Below are 19288 nucleotides of genomic sequence, written 5' to 3' on the forward strand. Positions count from 1 at the left end.
CCAATCTAATATTTATAATTTACAAAAGAATTTACAAATAGAGAGTTTTTGAAGATGTCTTTTATATCCTTGATTGGTGCTGCAAATCCACAATTTTCTTCTTTGTTGGTATCATTCTACTTCTCCAAATCCTTTGGGCTTGATATCTTTACAACAAATCTCCTCCCAAAACCAATTAAAAATCAATAAAAAAATTAATTTGTACATTAAAAATCAAAATGCGAAAATTTGGGAAAAAAACTCTCAAAACTAATTCTATTTAAATGAATAAAATAAATAAAAATTTTGTTTCCCAATTATTTCAATAAATATCTCTTTAGTCCATGAGGAAAAACACAAATGAATTTTCTACAAGCAATAGCTTCAGCCAACCAAATTTTCCAAAATAAATTTTAGAAATTGGTTTTTTGGTGCAAATTCAGAGCTCCATTTTCTACTAATATTTAGGCACAATAAATGTGCATATTTGGTCATGTAACCAATCCAAAAAAAATCTCCATTTCTTTAGCTTACCAACGAGTCATACTGGGCCTCCTTTGGCCAAGTAGAACACCAGATAAAGCCTTCCCAAATGTCGATGAGGTCAGTTTTGGCCATCAATAGGTTTCAAAGCTTGTTCCACTTACCCTGATTTTCGTATAATAAATAGCTTTTTTTGTGGGGTCAAATATCCTTTTATTAATTAGGAAAAGTTACATATAACTTGGATTTCCGAAAGTGAACTAAAATCGAGGAGATACTTGAGACTAACACGTTTCCTACTAAGAAATAAACAAACAGAAAACTACTATGATAATCATAACAACATAGAAACTCCTTGAGGATTCAAATGCCTCTGATATTTGCATGACATTCATTGATTCGACTAATTGTTTATTGTCTTCTTGGATCCATACCTTATTTCTCTTATGACCTCGTTTTTTGGCATCTTTATTGGAGACCACCTTAAAATCCATTATGAACCCAAGACTAAACTATGAGAAACTTGAGCTTCGTTTCTTGCTTCAAATATAGGCCTTATATAGAATCCCAGTCTCATGAGTTGGCACATCCTTGACATCTTTTTAATGCATTCTTCTGCAAGGGAAATCAGTTATAGGTCATCCAAATCCACATCTTCTTGTAAGGTTTCTACTTCAGCGTCTTATGAAGGGGAACTAATCATCTCCTGTGGTAATGGATTTTGTTGATGCTCTTGAAAAGATTTTTTTGCACGAACTTTGTAGGGTTTTGGGAGCTACCTTATGTTGATTGCATGTTCGATTGAATGTTGAATTTCTCTAGAGACTCCATCAAAGAGGAGATATACTCGATCCTATTTTTAGGTCTATGGATCTAGACAAGATTTGAGGTAGCCCGAGGAATCAAACTTCTACTTTTGGGTGGATTTTTCCTAATCAACTAGCTCTTTCTGGGAGGGTTTTTCTTCAAGAGATTCGTTTTATTCATCATATAGTCCCTAACAAGATGCTTGTATTGATGACAATGTCTGCATGTAAAGGAGACTTGTCTATAATCTAGAGACCGCTACCAAACACTATCCCAATAGTGAATATATATGGAGGTTGGAAGAGGCTTGTAGATATTCATATAAACATAGATCTGTGCATATGAAGTGTACCTCCCTCTCTTGGTAGCCTCCAATACTTTGACAAAGTTTTCAATCACAATGCCAATACCTTCAATGGTTTCATCCTCCTAATATTGCTTGGGGAGAGAAAAGAGATAGACCCACACCAGGGCTGTAAGGAAATCCTCCTTCTCTGGATTATATTGCTCCTTCCAATATCGCATGAAGAGCACTACAGTTTCCCCTAACTCCAACTCTATTTGACCATGGGGGTTCCATTTATTTTTGATCCACCCAATCAAATCCTTTTTTAGGGGCCATAATACAATAAATTTACATATCAGAGCGTGATCTTGCATATATTGGATATATTCTCCAATATTACTAGATATAACCTTGTATTTTGGACCTTGCACTACTTTTGGTAGGCAACACCCTAGATTTGTGGCTTTCCATGATGACTTCAGCAGAGGGTTTGTTGTGAAACCAAAAGTCCCAATTTTTCCATCTACTTTATGAAAAGGATGTCGAAGATGAAGAGATTAATAGGAAATACGATTAGATCCAAACTCATTAAGAACTCCCAAAAAAATCTAGCTAAAGGAGGGGGCAAAGCCCCTTCTGGCGAAACCAAGCATAGATGGTTATGTAGAAGAAACCCTAGAATTTTTAGAGCAAAGAAAAATTTCACCTATAATAAATTAAATAAATAAGTTAGTTAACCTTTATGTTTTTGTTTTAACTTTGGCAATATAAAATTTATTAAAAGATATTGTCATGGTATCTACTATGAATTGATGACTAACATTACCAACCATTTAATTTATGTATATACATTGTGAAAATTATGTTTACTAAGATAATGGAGAATTTTTGAGTAAAATGTACAAACATAAAGTTTTTTAGAAGTGAATTGTGTGTTAAGATAATGTAACTAAAAAAAAATTAGTGTTACTTTATTGTGCATTTGATAGACACCAAGGATAATTATTATAATAGTTATCTTTAAAATAATGATTTATATATATTTATATGTTTCATTTAATAATATTAAAGTAATTATACATATTGTTGATGATGATGATTAACGTCCACTATCATCAATATGGTCTATCTGACTTTAAGAATGTAAGAGTAGATATTAGAGAAGCATTCCTACATCACTATAGTGATGTTGACTTGACAAGTCAAGAAGATTGATATTGTGGAAAAGATTTTGGAAATGAGATCTGATGTGACTAAGAGCATGACAATCTAAGAAAATACATTTTTCATCTTCAACCTTATTAGTATTGCAAAGGTGACAAATTCTTTAGCCCCAAGGTGTTTTAGAAATAGACCAACTCTTCACTTTAAAACTCATAAAAATTAGTTCTCATCTTTGTAATTCAAAATATATTTAGATAATTTCTAATAATTATTTATTCTTTTAATTAAAATTTATTAATATGATTTTTTTCCCACACTATAAATATTTTTTATAAAATTGTTAATATGAATTTTTTTCCACAATATAATTTGTTTTTATAATTTATTTAAAACCATATAATTTTATATAAAATTATTATTAAATATTCTCATATTAAAAATAACAAAGGATACATATGAGATATAAGTAAATATGGTGTTAATAAGATACATTACATAACAACGAAAATATATACATATTTAAAATTTAAATAAAGATTAATAATTTCTAAAAAAATATTTTTTTTTAAATAAAACTTATCTCATAATAATTTTTTTAATAAAACTTATCTAATAATTTTATTACAACAACAACTATTTGACATATTACATCCATACACATCTATTTTGAACTATGTTACCCATTTTTCAAAATACTTTAAGAAATGAAAAAAGGATATACATGAGATATAAGTAAATATAGTGTTAATTAGATACATTACATAAAAACGAAAATATATACATATTTAATTACAAAATAAATCAAAATTAATAAATATATATATATATATATATATATATATATAAAATTGGAATAATAAAAAAGACCCATAATTTTAGGTTTTTATCTAAATAAATAATTATTATTAATATATGATTATACATTAAAAAAAATATATAATATTTAAAATTTAAATAAAGATTAATAATTTCTAAAAAACATATTTTTTTTACATAAAACTTATCTCATAATAATTTTTTTAATAAAACTTATCTAATAATAATTTTACTATTACTATTACAAAAAACATTTAAAATTGTTCTTGGGATCTGATCGGAGAGCGGAGCGGAGCCGGAGCGTGAAGACCTAGGACTACTGCGTGCAGCTGCAGCGCCGCCGCCTCGGCCTGGGCCGCGAGGCCTGCTATCCGGGCCCTGGCTTCAGCCATGGCCCAAACAGATCCTTCCCTTGGGGATGCGGAGAAAGCTTTTTCTGATCTGGTAAAGTCTCTGCCCCCTGCCCGACCGAAACCAACAACTTCAAAATTTGTTAAGAAGCTGGATATTCTCCAAGAAGTTCAGCTGCCTCCATCTCTTCCTCGAATGGCAGCTCTATCACTAGCAGAAAAAGGTCTCATAGGACAGTTTACAGGCTTATGGCCTTCACCAAGAACAGTCCAACGATGGGTGGAAAGGAACTGGTCCGATAAAATACAAGGAAAGATTTCAATTCGCTTCTGTGGCAAAGGTTACTATACCTTTCATTTTGAAACCAAGGCAGATAAGGACCTGATATTCAGGAATGGGCCCTATTTTATGGACTCTCGAGGGCTATATCTAAACAAGTGGACCCCTGATTTCGATCCTGAGCTAGACATCCCTAATGCGGTTCCGGTATGGGTCCGTCTTCCCCATCTGCCCTTGCATTGTTGGGGAGATGAATCGGTCAAAGCAATCGGGAACGCAGTAGGCAAATACATTGACAGAAGCGAGCCCAAAGACAACATGCAAGCCTGTGCAAGGATCTGTGTAGAAGTGGACCTCGGAAAAGGACTGCCGGAAGCCATCAAGCTGAAGGTGGATGAATGGAGCCACATACAGCAGTTAGACTACGAGCAAATACCCTTTAAATGCAAGGTATGTCATGAATACGGTCATTTTGCTAATAGATGCACTAAAGTAACCAATTTGGAAACTGAAGACCAAGGAGGACAATGGGAAACTGTGAAAAAAAAGAAAGCAGCACCTCCGTCCAAATCAGAACCATCCTCTGAACATCCGGGCTCTTCCTCCCTCCGCCCCAATTCTCCCCCTCCCAAACCCTCGGGCCCTTCCCAAGAACCCTCCTTCCCCTCATCCTCCAACCCTTTCCTTATTTTATCTTCTGATGATCCTCAATCTGACCAGCCCTCCTTTGAATTGTCTGATCCACCCTTGATTACCTCGATTCTCTCTCAGCCTTCCTCTGACCCTCCCCCTCCCAGAACCACTAGAAGTTCTTCAAAAGATATGGGCGCTTCAAGTGACCTCCACAAGAAGCTTGGACCAGGAAGAAAGTCAGCCAAACAGCATCGGGAAGAAAGCACGCAAAAGGATATTGCCCTTGGGATCCAAACCCCTATGGACTCCTTCATGACAGGATCCCAAGAAAAAGAAACAGCAGGAAAAGACCATGAGAGGCGAGCACCTCCTCGCTCGAATGCCCCATGATGAAGCTCTTATCTTGGAACAGTAGGGGCATGGGGCACCCCTCCAAATCAGCTGCCTTACGAGATCTTCTACAAATAGAAAGACCTGAAATTATTCTGATACAAGAAACCAAACAAAGTCAAAGCGAAATGCAGAAAATTGTAGATGCCCAAAAAAACTTCTCAGGGGCCAGTAGCAACTCCAGAGGAGCATCTGGAGGAATCACAACCATGTGGAATAATCAACACTGGGATTGCAAGTCATCCTTCCTCAATCAAAACTGGTTAAGGACCAATCTAAGTAACAAAGAAGAGAGCTGTGACCTCATCATTTACAATGTCTACATCCCCAATCATTATCGAGAAAAGGAACAGTGTTGGAAGGATCTGAAAGAAGATATAGATAACGAGCAGAACCCAAATGTCATACTAGCTGGAGACTTCAACTTAGTCCTCCACGCGAATGAGAAAAGAGGGGGCAATTTCACCTTCGACCCCTTCAGAAGTCAGATGGAAGGGATAATGTCCGAACATGAATTGATGGATATTATTCCAAAAAATCGAAAATACACCTGGAATAATAGAAGGTTGGGACCAGGCAATATCATGGAACGATTGGATAGAATTCTGGTTAATGTCTCCCTCCTTTCCTCCTTTGCTGCTGGTCACACAAAAATTCTCAGTGCTACGGCTTCAGACCACTTCCCCATCCTCTTAACGTTGGACTCCCATTCTCAGCTGGGACCAATCCCGTTCAGGTATAATCCTCTGTGGCGAGACAATGCTGAGGCTGAAGCTATCATAGAAGCAACCTGGAAACATCATGTAGAAGGCTCCCCTAGCCATATATGGGAAACAAAAATCAGAAGCACAAGAAAAGCCCTCAAAGACTGGGCAAAAGTCAGCTATCAAGAGCCAGAAAAGATTAAAAAAAAAATACAGCAGGACTTGGAGGAAATCCAAAAACAAATTGAAGATCAAGGGTTCACCCACCAGCTAAAAAGCAAGGAATGGGAAACACAAGGGCAGCTAATGCACATCAAGAGAGCGGAAGAAATCAAGTGGAGAATTAAATCAAGACAACTATGGCTGAAAGAAGGAGACAAAAACACGGCTTACTTCCACAAGCAAGCCACAGTCAGAAAGGTAAGAAACAATGTAAATGCTATTACGGACAGTCAAGGCAGCCAACATAACGACCAAGAATCCATCAAAAGAGCTGCCTCCCTTCACTACAAAAGCCTCCTCACGGAAAATCAAGAAGAAACCGACTATGCTGCGCTGTTACAGCATCTTCCGAAAGGCATTTCTCAAGAGGCGAATGACAGTCTAAACCGAGAAATAACGGAGGAGGAAATCAGAAAAGCTATCTGGACCCTGCAACCGGACAAGTCTCCAGGCCCAGATGGTTTCCCAATCAATTTTTACAGGGATCATTGGCATCTGATAAGAAAAGACCTTGCAAAGATGTTGAGGGGAATTCAAAGAAAAGGGAAAATGGGGGGTTTCACAAATTCAACCTTCCTCGCCCTCATTCCCAAGGAAAATCGTCCCACTTCCTTCTCCAGGTTTCGACCAATTTCATTGTGTAACTCCTCTTATAAGATTTTCACGAAAATCATAGCTTCTAGACTCCAACCCCTCCTTCCATCCCTTATCTCTGAAAATCAAGGGGGCTTCATATCTAATAGGCAAATTCATGACACAATTACCTTGGTCCAAGAAGCCATTCATTCCAGCACTTCTAGGCAAGAGAAAGGTTTTGTCCTCAAGCTCGACTTAGCCAATGCATTTGACCGGGTAAGACACTCCTTCTTGTTCGCTGTCTTGAGGAAAATGGGATTCAATTCTGCCTTTATTAGTACCATTGCCGCTTGCATTTCAGGCCCTTGGATTTCGCCTCTGATTAATGGGCGCCCTTGTGATGCTTTCCAATCCTCCCGAGGGTTAAGGCAAGGCTGCCCTCTCTCCCCTTATCTCTTTATTCTTATGGCTGAATCCTTTAGCAGTGCTCTAGATCACAACAGAAGAGTTGGCCTCATCTCCGGCATCAAATTCGGGAACGGAGTCAAGAACATCAACCACTCCCAATTTGCTGATGACACTCTGCTAATTGGAGGAGCATCCACTACCATTGCAAGGCGCTTCAAGATTCTCCTCGATCAATTTATGGAGTACTCAGGGGGAGAGGTCAACTTTCAAAAAAGTTGCATCTATGGCTGGAATATTTCCAACCAAACTGCTCACAGCATCGCCAACATCTTTGGAGTTGCCTACAAAGCAAACTGGGACCACTTCACCTACCTTGGGATGCCGGTCACCCTGGGACCATTAAAAGCTGCTACTTGGAATGAAATAATAGACAAAGTCAAGAGGAAGATCCAGCAATGGGGAACTCAATGGCTCAATCCAGCAGGCAGAATAATTCTACTCAAATCAGGTATATCCTCTTTACCTCTATACCGATTTACTCTTTATCAAGCTCCTGCTACATTTCATCATAAGCTGGAAATCGCCCTCCGAAATTTCTTATGGCAAGGAGGGAAAAAAGAAAAAAATAGATTTAATTTGGTCAGTTGGAAAAGTGTAATCCAATCTCAGGACAGAGGTGGTCTGGGAATTAGAGCCCCCAAAATCCTAAATTTGGCATTTGGGATCAAAATGGCCTGGAGGTTAATCAATGAGCCAAAAGCCTGGTGGAAACAGGTCATAGAAAGCAAATACCTCAACGGCAAAAGGCAAAGACTTCTTGAAATAGACATTCCCAACAGAGATTCCACCAAAATTTGGCATCTCTGCAAGAAAGCAATCCCCTTCCTCAATCAAAACACCTCAAAGATCCCTGGAGGAGGGGACAGCATCAACTATGCTACTGACAAGATAATGGGTCTTCAACCTCTAAATACAATAGAAGAAGCCATCCCTTTTATACTCCATCTCAATAGTAAAGGCATCCAGAGGCTAGACCAAATATCGAAATGGGATGTAGATACAGGAGCCTGGACTAATTGGGAATTTCCAGCCACTCCATCAGCTCTAGAAGCAAGCCTCAAAGCCCTCCAAAAAAATCTTCAGAACAGAGCCCCCATAAAAAAAGGAGCAGCAGACGGATTTCGATGGGATCCCACGGGTTCAAGCTACACCATCAAGTCTGGTTATCACTATATCTGTAATAGCACTTATCAGATTCCCATTTGGAACCAATGGAGGATAATCTGGAAATCCGAGGCCATCCCCAAAATCAAATTCTTCACCTGGCTGTTGCTAAAAGGCAAAGTCCTCACATCTGAAAACTTAAGAAAGAGAGGGATCAACGGTCCCTCAAGATGCCCCAACTGCTGCTCAGCAGAGGAAACAATTCAACATTTGTTCCTTGACTGCCCCTTCGCCAAGAGATGCTGGATCAATTTGTCCAACTTGGGCAATATAAAATGGCAACCCCAACAGAACATTTCAGAGACAATACATGAATGGAGAAAGAACTGCCCATGGAAAGACAAGAGGAGTAAGATTGTTAAAAGAATTTGGGCTATCATTCCTCATAACCTACTCTGGAAAATTTGGCTCACAAGAAACAAAAAGATCTTCCAAAACAAAGAGAGCAATGTTCGAACGACATGCAATAAAGCCCACACCTTGGCGCAAGAGACAATAGCAGCAAAGTATAAAGGAAAAATCCAAGCAGCAGATTACTCAGTGGAAGAAAGATCAGTTATCAGGCACATACTAGACCGACCAGGTCAACATCAGGATACTCAGAGAACTGATAGACAGCAGCAAGCACAAACCAGGGAGTGGGAAATCAGACTCCCAATTCAGGATTACAAGATGTGGATTCAGAGCAGTAACTGTCCAACTCTATACTTCGATGGTGCATCAAAGTCCAACCCAGGACCAGCAGGAGCGGGAGGAGTTATATTAAATGAGTCAGGGGATGAAATCTGCAGTTATGAATGGAGCTTGGGAAGAAAAACAAACAACAATGCAGAGGCATTAGCCCTTTATCAAGGTCTAATACAATTAAAAAATATGGGTATCAGAAAGGCATTAGTTTTTGGGGACTCTACAATAATTATTCGCCTCATGAACTACAAACAGCGATCTCCCAACAGTAACCTCCAGCAACACATTGAGCGCATCAAACTCCTCCTCAATCATTTTGAAAACATCAAATTCTATCACATTCTTCGCACGCTAAATACGAAAGCAGACAAGTGCGCGAATAATGCAGTGGGAAAGCAGGAAGGTGTGTTAAGGCACAACAATAGAGAAACTTTTCAACCCCTGCCATGACTCAGAAAAATCCTGGTACTGCCCAGTTTCGCTTGTTCATCAAGTGTGCGAAGGGCATGGTCTCCACAGTCGCAGGACAAACTGCAGAAAGTGTATTATGCACAACCAGTCAAATCCGAACCTCGATAGAGGTAATCACCTGTCAACAAGGAAAAACAACTCAATTCAGCGCCGGCACAAGGCTTGAAAATACAGTAAACGGAGATTGTCTGAAAGATTTGGGGCAGAACCTCACCATTCCCGTGATTCCGACTCCAGTTTGGCATTCTACCCATTGTTTGATCCAATCTATAAATGCGAGCATCAGCAAACAAAGCGTTGCCTATCGCGATCAAGAGACTGTGCAGCAACATCTGTTTGAAGCAGGCGTTTTTACTCAGAGTCTCAGAAGGAACAATCCTCTGGTATCGCCTCACTTTATTCTGTCTAGTTTCATTCTAACTACTGTTGCGGTGATCTACAGGAACGCTCAAGTTTGTCTCTGCAGGGCGTCTCGTCTAGCTGCTCCTCCATCTTTTCATTCTGCGCCCACCTCTCATCGTCTCTGTCCGGCGTTCACAGTTCTTCCCTTCTCATTCTTTCTCTGTCTCTATTCCTCTCCCACCGTCCGTCTCTACAGCGAGCTCTCTCCAGCTCCCTCCACTCTCCTTTTCTCCGCCCTCACCTCTGATATTCCCTTCTGCCCCATCTGCCTCTCTCCCATCAGACCTCTGGTCCATTTCCCCTCAGGTTCGTGCAATAAGCCCCCGCCCAATCTCCCATCTGTATCTGTTGCTCTGAATGCGGGATACTCTGTTTCTCCCGACAGCGTCTCCAGAACTTATCATCAAGTCAGAGCATACAATAACGCTCTTAACTCTCCCGCCCACTTGACCTCTGTTTTCACCTACCTCCTCAACCGCATCATTCTCCCTTCAATGGCGCGCAGTGAGGATTGTTTTCACTGTGCTGATCTGCAAGCTGAGTTAGAAGAAATAAGGACTCAGCAGTCAATGTTAGATGAAAAGCAAAGTCTATTGGATGCAAGATTAGAAGAGCACGATAGGCGTCTTGACGAGCAAAGCAGGAGACTCTTTGATCAGGACCGCATTAACACTGAAAAGTATAAAGCAGAAATCCAGCTTTTTATGCATAAGGCTGCCTCCCTCCAAGAGCAATTCAGGCAGCTCACAAACCGCTGCGCCCATGCCGAAGAATCAATTTCCATTCTGAAATTCATGATGGAAAAGAACGCCATTGCCACCAGCTCCTCCACCGTCAAACAAGAAGCTAAAGATGACAAGCCGGAGGAATCAACGGAGGAATCCAACACATCATGATTGACTGAATGAATTTCAAATGTATCTTTTTGTTATTCTCCTTTATTAGAATCTATACTAGTGCTGTCTTTAATAGTAGCAAAAAAAGCAATCTAAGGACCAAGGGGGTAGCCACTTTTTGTAAACCCCTTGCTCCTTCTCAGTCTGCGCAATCTATGTACCAGAGGATTCGAAATCCTTGTTTTTTTTCAGAATATAATATATAGCAACCGACCATTTCAAAAAAAAAAAAAAATTTACTATTACAACAACTATTTTACATATTACATCCATACATATCTATTTCTGAACTATGTTACCCATTTCTCAAAATACTTTAAGAAATGCAAAGGATGTTCGTTTTCAATATATTCATTTCAAAACATTGGAAGAAATGCAAAGGTTGTTCAAAGGATGTTCGTTTTCAATATATTCATTTCAAAACATGGGAAGAAATGCAAAAGTTGTTCATTTCCGTTACATTCATAACTAAAATGGCTCAACTTTCAAATCATTATAAAATTAAAAAAGAAATGAAATATATTACATTCATATTCTTGAAAAAAATTCCAAATTTTTTATTTTATAATAATAATAATAATTTAATTTTTTATTTTCATTTTAAATGTTATAATCATTATCCTAAAAACCTTAATTTTCTTATTTTCCAATAAAAACAAATTCATCTTTTTACTTATTTATATATATTGTTAAAATAACTTCAACTTCGGTTAATATCACTTTAATAAAAATAAAATTACTCAATCATCAAACCATTATACTCTTAAATTTCTTATTACATCATCGAACCATTTTACACTAAATCTACCCTTTTATTTTGAATGTAATTCAGTATAATTTTCAATCTAACTACTTCAGTGCCACTTACCAAAGCTATGTGTTACGATTCATAAGGATATTCAAACTTACATCGTCCACTGTTACATTGCATTCCTAATCTTTCTAAACAATTTGAATTGCGAGTTCATCCCGTTGGCATGCATGGTGGAGCAACCGAACTATCACTTATTTCAATGAATTAATAACTCCGTCATTTTGTGGCAAAAGCGACGTTGTTTGTTGACTCTAATCTCCCAATTAATCGAGCCAAGCTCAACGTAAAAGCAATCTTCCAATTAATTGAGCCAAGCTCAACGTACAAGCAAACTCGCAATCCAATTATGCAAGCCAAATATATGGCATGGCTATCGGGAAGGCAATGAAGTACTAATGCCAACGTGCAATGGTCAAAATACAATGGCAGTGAAATCAAAATACAATGATGTCAAAATACTTGCAAAGTAAAAACTCAATCAAAGCAAAAATGCCAAACTCTGAAATTAAAGACAGGTAGAGCAATTCTCCCACCATAGCACCTTCATTGGAAATTTCGAATTTCAAATGCCACTGCTCCTCTTTAACGTGGACGCCAAAATGCTAAACACTGAAATGAAATTAAAGAAAAAGGTGAGCAATTCTGCCACTATGACACTTCCATTAGAAATTTCGAATGACACTACTCGTCTTTACCAAAGGAGAAGAGAGAATCAATGGCAAGAGAACAGTATTTATAATTGTGTTTTCTGGCCTTTTTCTTTTATATAGTTGTGCTTTTTTTAAATCAGAAACTAACTAGTCATACAATATAGGGTTAGATTATCACCATTTGTCATTTAAAATGTGTTTCTAAAGCTAGTTATAAATTAATTGAGTATCCTAAGGAAATATTAAAGGAATTGGATGGTATAAAATATATAACTCAAATTTATAATTTTAATAAATTTCAAACAAAATGTATAAAAATAACTACTACATAGAAGAGTTAGATTATAGTTATATAAAACCAATACAAAATAGTAGAAATCTAAATAACGTAGAACATTAATAAAGGAACATAATCATGGACATCCTTATCATTCAGTATCAGGATTGTTTAATATATAATAGAGTTTGATCACTTGTAAATTCTTGTTGAAATAACAATTTTGAATATCTAAATAGATTTAAAATCTCCAAATTAATTTAAAATTAAAATGTACATTGGGGATAATGAAAATGAAGTATTATGTTCCAACAAGTTTCATGTCTAAATCTCCTTAATTAACCTATGAGCCTTGTGCTAGGGCCTAGTTTACTTAGATGAACTTAGGGGTTATGATGGTAGCACTTTGCCAATTCCTCTAATACAAAGAAGAAAAATACATATCTTAAAATCTTATTTCTATATCTAAATAAAATTAGGAAAAAATTATAAATCAATTTTGAAACGAAAAAAGAAATAAGAAAAAAGATGATAGATGTGATTGAAATGGTGTCCACGGAATATAATTGTAGTGTGAAAACTATAGAAATTATGTCCATTAAATATAATTGCAATGCATAACATTTAGAAAACTTAACTACTTTATAGACCATATTTATTGGACTTAATTTTAAATTAAATTATAATTATTTTTTCTAAGTTTAACATGTCTTTTTAATATTTTAATATTAGAAATTCTAAGAAAAACACACTAATACATTACACAACCCAAACTTACTACTCTTAAAAGAAATGTAAATACTTATTAAAAAACAACTAAAACTAAAGGCACATTAAAATATAATTAAAGGCATATTAAAATTTAATTAAAAAAACAAATAAAGTCAACAAATATAATAATTATATATCATCATAATTAGATAACCTTCGCTACTCGTGGCTTTACGGTATTCGTATTTATTGTTGTTGGCTGCAGCCGCATTATTTTACCGTTGTGCATTTAATATACATACAGTCATGACTGGAAAGAGCTAACGAGCCTACCATTGGGCATTAAATGCCCGACTACATGCGCCCTCGATAGCCCGATAACACGTGCGCGCGTGTTATCGGGCTATCGAGGGCGCATGTAGCCGGGCATTTAATGCCCAATGGTAGGCTCGTTAGCTCTTTCCCTCATGGCTAGGATTGACCATAGCAAGAAAATTCAAAATCAAAAGCTCAAGAACCCTACCACCTATTTTAAATATTAATTATTTTTCCTTTTTAGTAAAATATTTATCGTCTTCAAATCCAAGTATGAAATACTTTTCCCTATTTAATAAAGATCCATAGTTTTGTTTTTCGGTTAAAGATCCAGAAGAGTCTCTCATCTTCACGAGATGATATTGTTTTTTAACTGCCTTGCATGTGAATGGCTTTACAGCTCTGCATTTAATATACGTGAATTTCCATCGCTATTCTGCAGAAATTTCTAGTTGTAGCTGATCCTCTGCGGCAAGAGCTAACCAGCCTGCCATAGGGCATTAAATGCCTCTATGGTGGCTGGTTCACCTGCATACTCTGCATAATCCATATCCCGATTTGACGTAAAGGACAGTTGTATGAATGGCATGCCCATACCTCCATAGCACATGATCAAATAAAATTTTATAATGGTCATCATGTATTTTCCGGCAGCCGATTTTCCGACTCCGTGGCTCTAGCTCCAAATGTCATAGTCCCACCATAATTAATGCAAACAGTCCCGCCCAGCATTTCAAACTACGAGTCCCGCCCAAAATTTTCGAAAATTTTGAAATTAAATGTCCGCCTTAAATTTTCGAAAATTTTGAAATTAAATGTCCGCCCTTTGCTGTTGGTTCAGGGTAGTGGCTAAGCTACGGTTCATCAAACGCAAGAAGCAGAGCAGTGATGAAGGTCGCAAGATCTATAACCTGAATCTGTCTATTCCCTCCACTAGCAGAAGCGTATTGACAGAGCAAGCCTTGGCTCCCTAACGCTTCCAGCCCCGAGTTACGACCGAAGATTTCTCAGCGAGACATGGAAATTATAACGAGGATCTGGCTGTGGAATTCTGGGAAAAGGGACGGGTAAGGAGTGGGGCGTTTGGAATGGTGTCGTTCCGTGGAACTATAGGCTGCAGTGGAGGTGGAATTTTTAGGGATTACGTATCATTAAGTTCTGAGAAGTTGGACACATGCCATCTCACTGGGCATGAACTCTTATTTAAATCATGTTTTAGAAAGTCGCCGATTCTAACCCTTATTAACTCTTGCAGCAAAGATAAAAATCAGTAGACTCCTTAACATTAAAGAATGGTGGATTTTTGTGGTCGATTAATATCCATGCTCGACAGCTTGTAAATCCATGTCAAGCGTGTTGTTTGAATTGGAAATAGGATTTGCGGCCATCAAAGTTGCCATGTAAAATTGTACAGCTGTAATGTATTCGTTTTGGATGTTTCTTAGCATTTTTTAAGGTTTTTTTGCCATATTTTTCAAGGGATATAAATTCTAGAGAATACTATAAAATGGGCAAAGCCATAATCTTTGTACAAGTTTATTGCAAAAACCAGAAGCAAGTAAGCCCAATGATGTGTTTACATCAAAGGAGAACATCCCTCTATTTGCATTCTTCATGAAGTTTACAGCAGAGGAAAACCTTTCTTTATTTGTAATCTTCATCTAGTAATAAATGCGACACAAAGACAAGACGCCGCAGTTTTGTGTTTTTTTAGCATAGCATGTCACAAGGAAGAATTTTAATTCCAAGATTGAAATAGGAATGATTGTTTCATGGAGTTGATGTTTACAAATAAAGTGGAATCATTCCCTGCACTAAAAGAGAAAGTGACCTGCCAGCGCTTTCTTCTTCAATTTGGCGATCTGTTGAGCACGAAAATGAAGGCATTGAGCTATTGGAACACACTGTGATATCATCAAAGAATAAATAAGGTTCTTCCAATTACCATCTTAACTTGGGTTCTTCCAATTACCATTGTGTTCACATTTTCTTTGAAATTTAATTGTAAATTACATTTGTGGTTTCTTTCTTAATATAGTTTTCCCTTTTAACGCGCACGGAAATGCATTGATATAAATTGTTAGGGTCTTGCCTTCGGAACCGACTCAATGTTTGCCTTCGAATTTTTCTGTTATTTCGTCTTTTCAAATATATGGATGCCAATCTTTGGAGAAAATTCTTCGGTATGCCTGGTTCGGGAATGACCAGGCCAGCTATGTAAGTTGGAAAATTGAGAACAAAGGTTTTTTAAAACGTTCTCTGCAATTCTCCAAGACGATAGAGAGTTTAATCATAAATAGAATTGTGAAATTGCGGTGAAATCTTATGATTTGTTTTCACTAGATGCTCTTAGATTGTTAATTTCATAGTGCAATTTCAAGGGCAGATAAATGAGATAAAGTATTTATAATTAGAATTTTTTATGAATTTGTAATTTTTTAAAAAATTATATAAGTTAAATTATTAAATTTATTTTTATAATATGATAAAATTTAATTAATATCTATATTTAAAAATATAAAATAAATTTATAATAAAAACATATTATCTCTATTTATTTATATAGTAAATTAATATTGTATTAAGGGGCTTTTTTAATAGGATTACATAATGTAATGGAAAATATTATGAAAAAATAGAAAAATATCATTATATTTTTTCCATTTAAAAAGTTATTTTAGTTTTGTTTATATATATATATATATATATATATATATATATATATATAACTAACTTTTAATTTAAAATATGTAAAGTAAGTTTATTGGATATATAGTGGAGCATTTCATGGTGTTAAAATAATGGGTTCTAAATTTTGTGAGAAAAATATAATCAAATCTAATCATGTTAAAGGTTGGTGTGCCCTAAGTTGGGTGTGATTTTGATGGTTTAGATGTAATTGGTGTAGGAATTTACAGGGTAAGTTCCTCAGACAGAACACCAAAGGACACCGCTCACAAACAGATCACAGATTAATACACCAGTATTGTTGACGTGATTAAAACCCTCAAAGAGGGAAATAGTCCACGGCCTGAGCCAAGGCGGCCACTTCAGGCAATTTATTAATAAAAGAATGAAAATTTACATAAGCTTCTCTCATGAACGGTTAACCTACAAATGACCTTCCATGCTCTTTAAATAGAGATCATGGACCAATCGGGTGTTAAGCCACGGATCAAGTGTTGGTAATACGGAGGAGAGAATGAACGGTCGGATCACTTCATGTCTAGAACATATGGTGACCTTCAGATTGTAAGTTACAAAAGTACATAGTAAAGAAACACACTTTACCTAACTCTACGCTAGACCAAGTTATACTTCACTATTTCGTATGTGTCGGAATATCCTAACAATTGAGTCACTAGTGAAAAGTTAAGCAAGCAATCATCTCAAGACTCACACAACTTAACAAACAAAAAATAATTAAAATATGTAAATTAAAATGATTTCAAAATTGTATAATTAAAAGGACAAATAAATAAACTTGAGTGAAAAAAAGTGTCAAAACACTCGAGTTGCCTATGTTATGATTTGTGCTTTTATACTATTTTTATAGGTACATAATATTTTATGGTTATTTTTTTAGTTTAATAAATTTAGAAGTAATCCAAAATAAAATTATAAAATTTTTAGTTGCTTTATTTAAAATTAGAAAACAAAAATTGTAATATTTAGAGTAAGTAGTTTGTGTATATAGAATTTGGTTTCTTAAATAATTAGGGTAGCTAGTAAATGTTGATAAGCTACAATTCATGTTAAACAAAAAAAGACTTACTTCATCATATATATCAAGTTGCTGTAATTAAAAAAAAATCATAAAAGTTAACTTTTAAAATAATAATAATTATTATTAATGATAAAAATAATTAATATATATTAAACAAAACATTATTCTTAACGATGATCTCTAAATAAACTTTGTTATAATAACATTGCGCAATACCATGGCTTATCAATACCACATACCCAAAAAAAATAACTCATGTCATATAAAGCTTGTTGATGTGATTCTTTTTTTAAATATATAATTTAATTAAACAGGAAAATGACATAACTACTTCGCAAATAAATCTTAATCTTTGAGTTCTATAACCACTTAGAATATTCTAGAATATTCTATGGATCCCTACCATCACCTAATAATTATTGATAATTAAATTAAAATTCTCAAAGCCCTATTCTAAAATAGATGCCTACACCATCACACGTAATGGTAGGGCACCTTAATCACTACCAATTGAGTAAAATTATTCTATGGGAAAAATTGCATAGAAAATTATAACCTATATTGGTCAATGCTAAATTAATAGTGATCAATAGGCAAATCCAATCATGTAGTCTTACTTTTGTAGGAACTAAGCGATAAATAGGCAAATCTAATCATGTAGTCTTACTTTTGCAAGAACTAAGAAATTGAGATGTGAGGTGGATAAGTCCCGCCCAGCATTTCAAACTATGAGTCCCATCCAAAATTTTTGAAAATTTTGAAATTAAATGTCTACCCTTTGCTGTTGGTTCAGGGTAGTGGCTAAGTTATGGTTCATCAAACGCAAGAAGCACAGCAGTGATGAAGGTCGCAAGATCTATAACCCGAATCTGTCTATTCCCTCCACCAGCAGAAACGTATTGACAGAGCAAGCCTTCGCTCCCTGACGCTTCCAGCCCCGAGTTACGACCGAAGATTTCTCAGGGAGACATGGAAATTATAACGAGGATCTGTGTCACATACCCCGGTAACCTCGCATGTAAAAGCAGGGAGCTAGAATTCTTTTATACAAATTACCCACAAGTAATTAGCCAATTCACAACTCCACAATTCATCATTAACCATTAGATATAATGTTCATTAGTACATCAAGTAAATTTCAAATAAAAGACTGTAAGTTGCATAACCATTAACCACCATTAACCACCACTGTGGTAGTGTAATAACATAAACTATCTCATGAATCCTTGCATCCATTTCATGATTTCCTTCACCATATTAATTAATCTCATACTTGGACATTATGGTTATGCCATCAAATAAAGAACCATCAACATCCAGGATTCATCATCATCAAACTGACACAAAAGGCAATCATACCATTGAACACCAATATACCCTGGAAACCCCGTAGGGTGAAAACCAGCAAACGTTTAATCTCTTTATTAAACGCTCGTGAGGGTTTTTACCCCTCACTCAATGGCTTATAAGGGATTCCATCCCTTAACCATTGTTATAAAAGTATTACAATGAATTATCATTAAGTTGTCACATAACTAGCTAAAAGCTAATACAATTTCCATGTAATCTTTTACTTACATACCGCCACATACAACATTCCTTGTGGCATGATTGTTCTAGCAATGTACGATCCTGCAACTCAAACTCATCTGCATGGACCATTAATCCTTTTCCTGCCACAAGGTTAAACATCACTTTCCTTTGGCACCATCCGCCATCGTTTCCTGTCAATGTAGTCGTCAACAAGCTTGGCAACAAGATTAGATACCATATCAATCAATCAATAAGCAACCTCTAAAAGAGATCCTTTAACATCTACTCATATGCATGAGCAAGCATATACTATTTAACTAGTACATATACTCAAGTAAATATTGTTTTACCTCCTCAATGTTTATTCACACTAATGCATAATTCTCTTTAAGAGATCTAACTCTTTAGTTCTACTAACATGTATAACACAAACGTTATATCTTCATACATGTAATAAACTGATGTTTCTATGCTTAAGCACAT

Source organism: Pinus tabuliformis, chromosome 2_2, assembly GCF_031772625.1.
Source record: "Pinus tabuliformis cultivar Carrire ecotype Pingquan chromosome 2_2, CPIR1, whole genome shotgun sequence".
Taxonomy (NCBI): Eukaryota; Viridiplantae; Streptophyta; class Pinopsida; order Pinales; family Pinaceae; genus Pinus; species Pinus tabuliformis.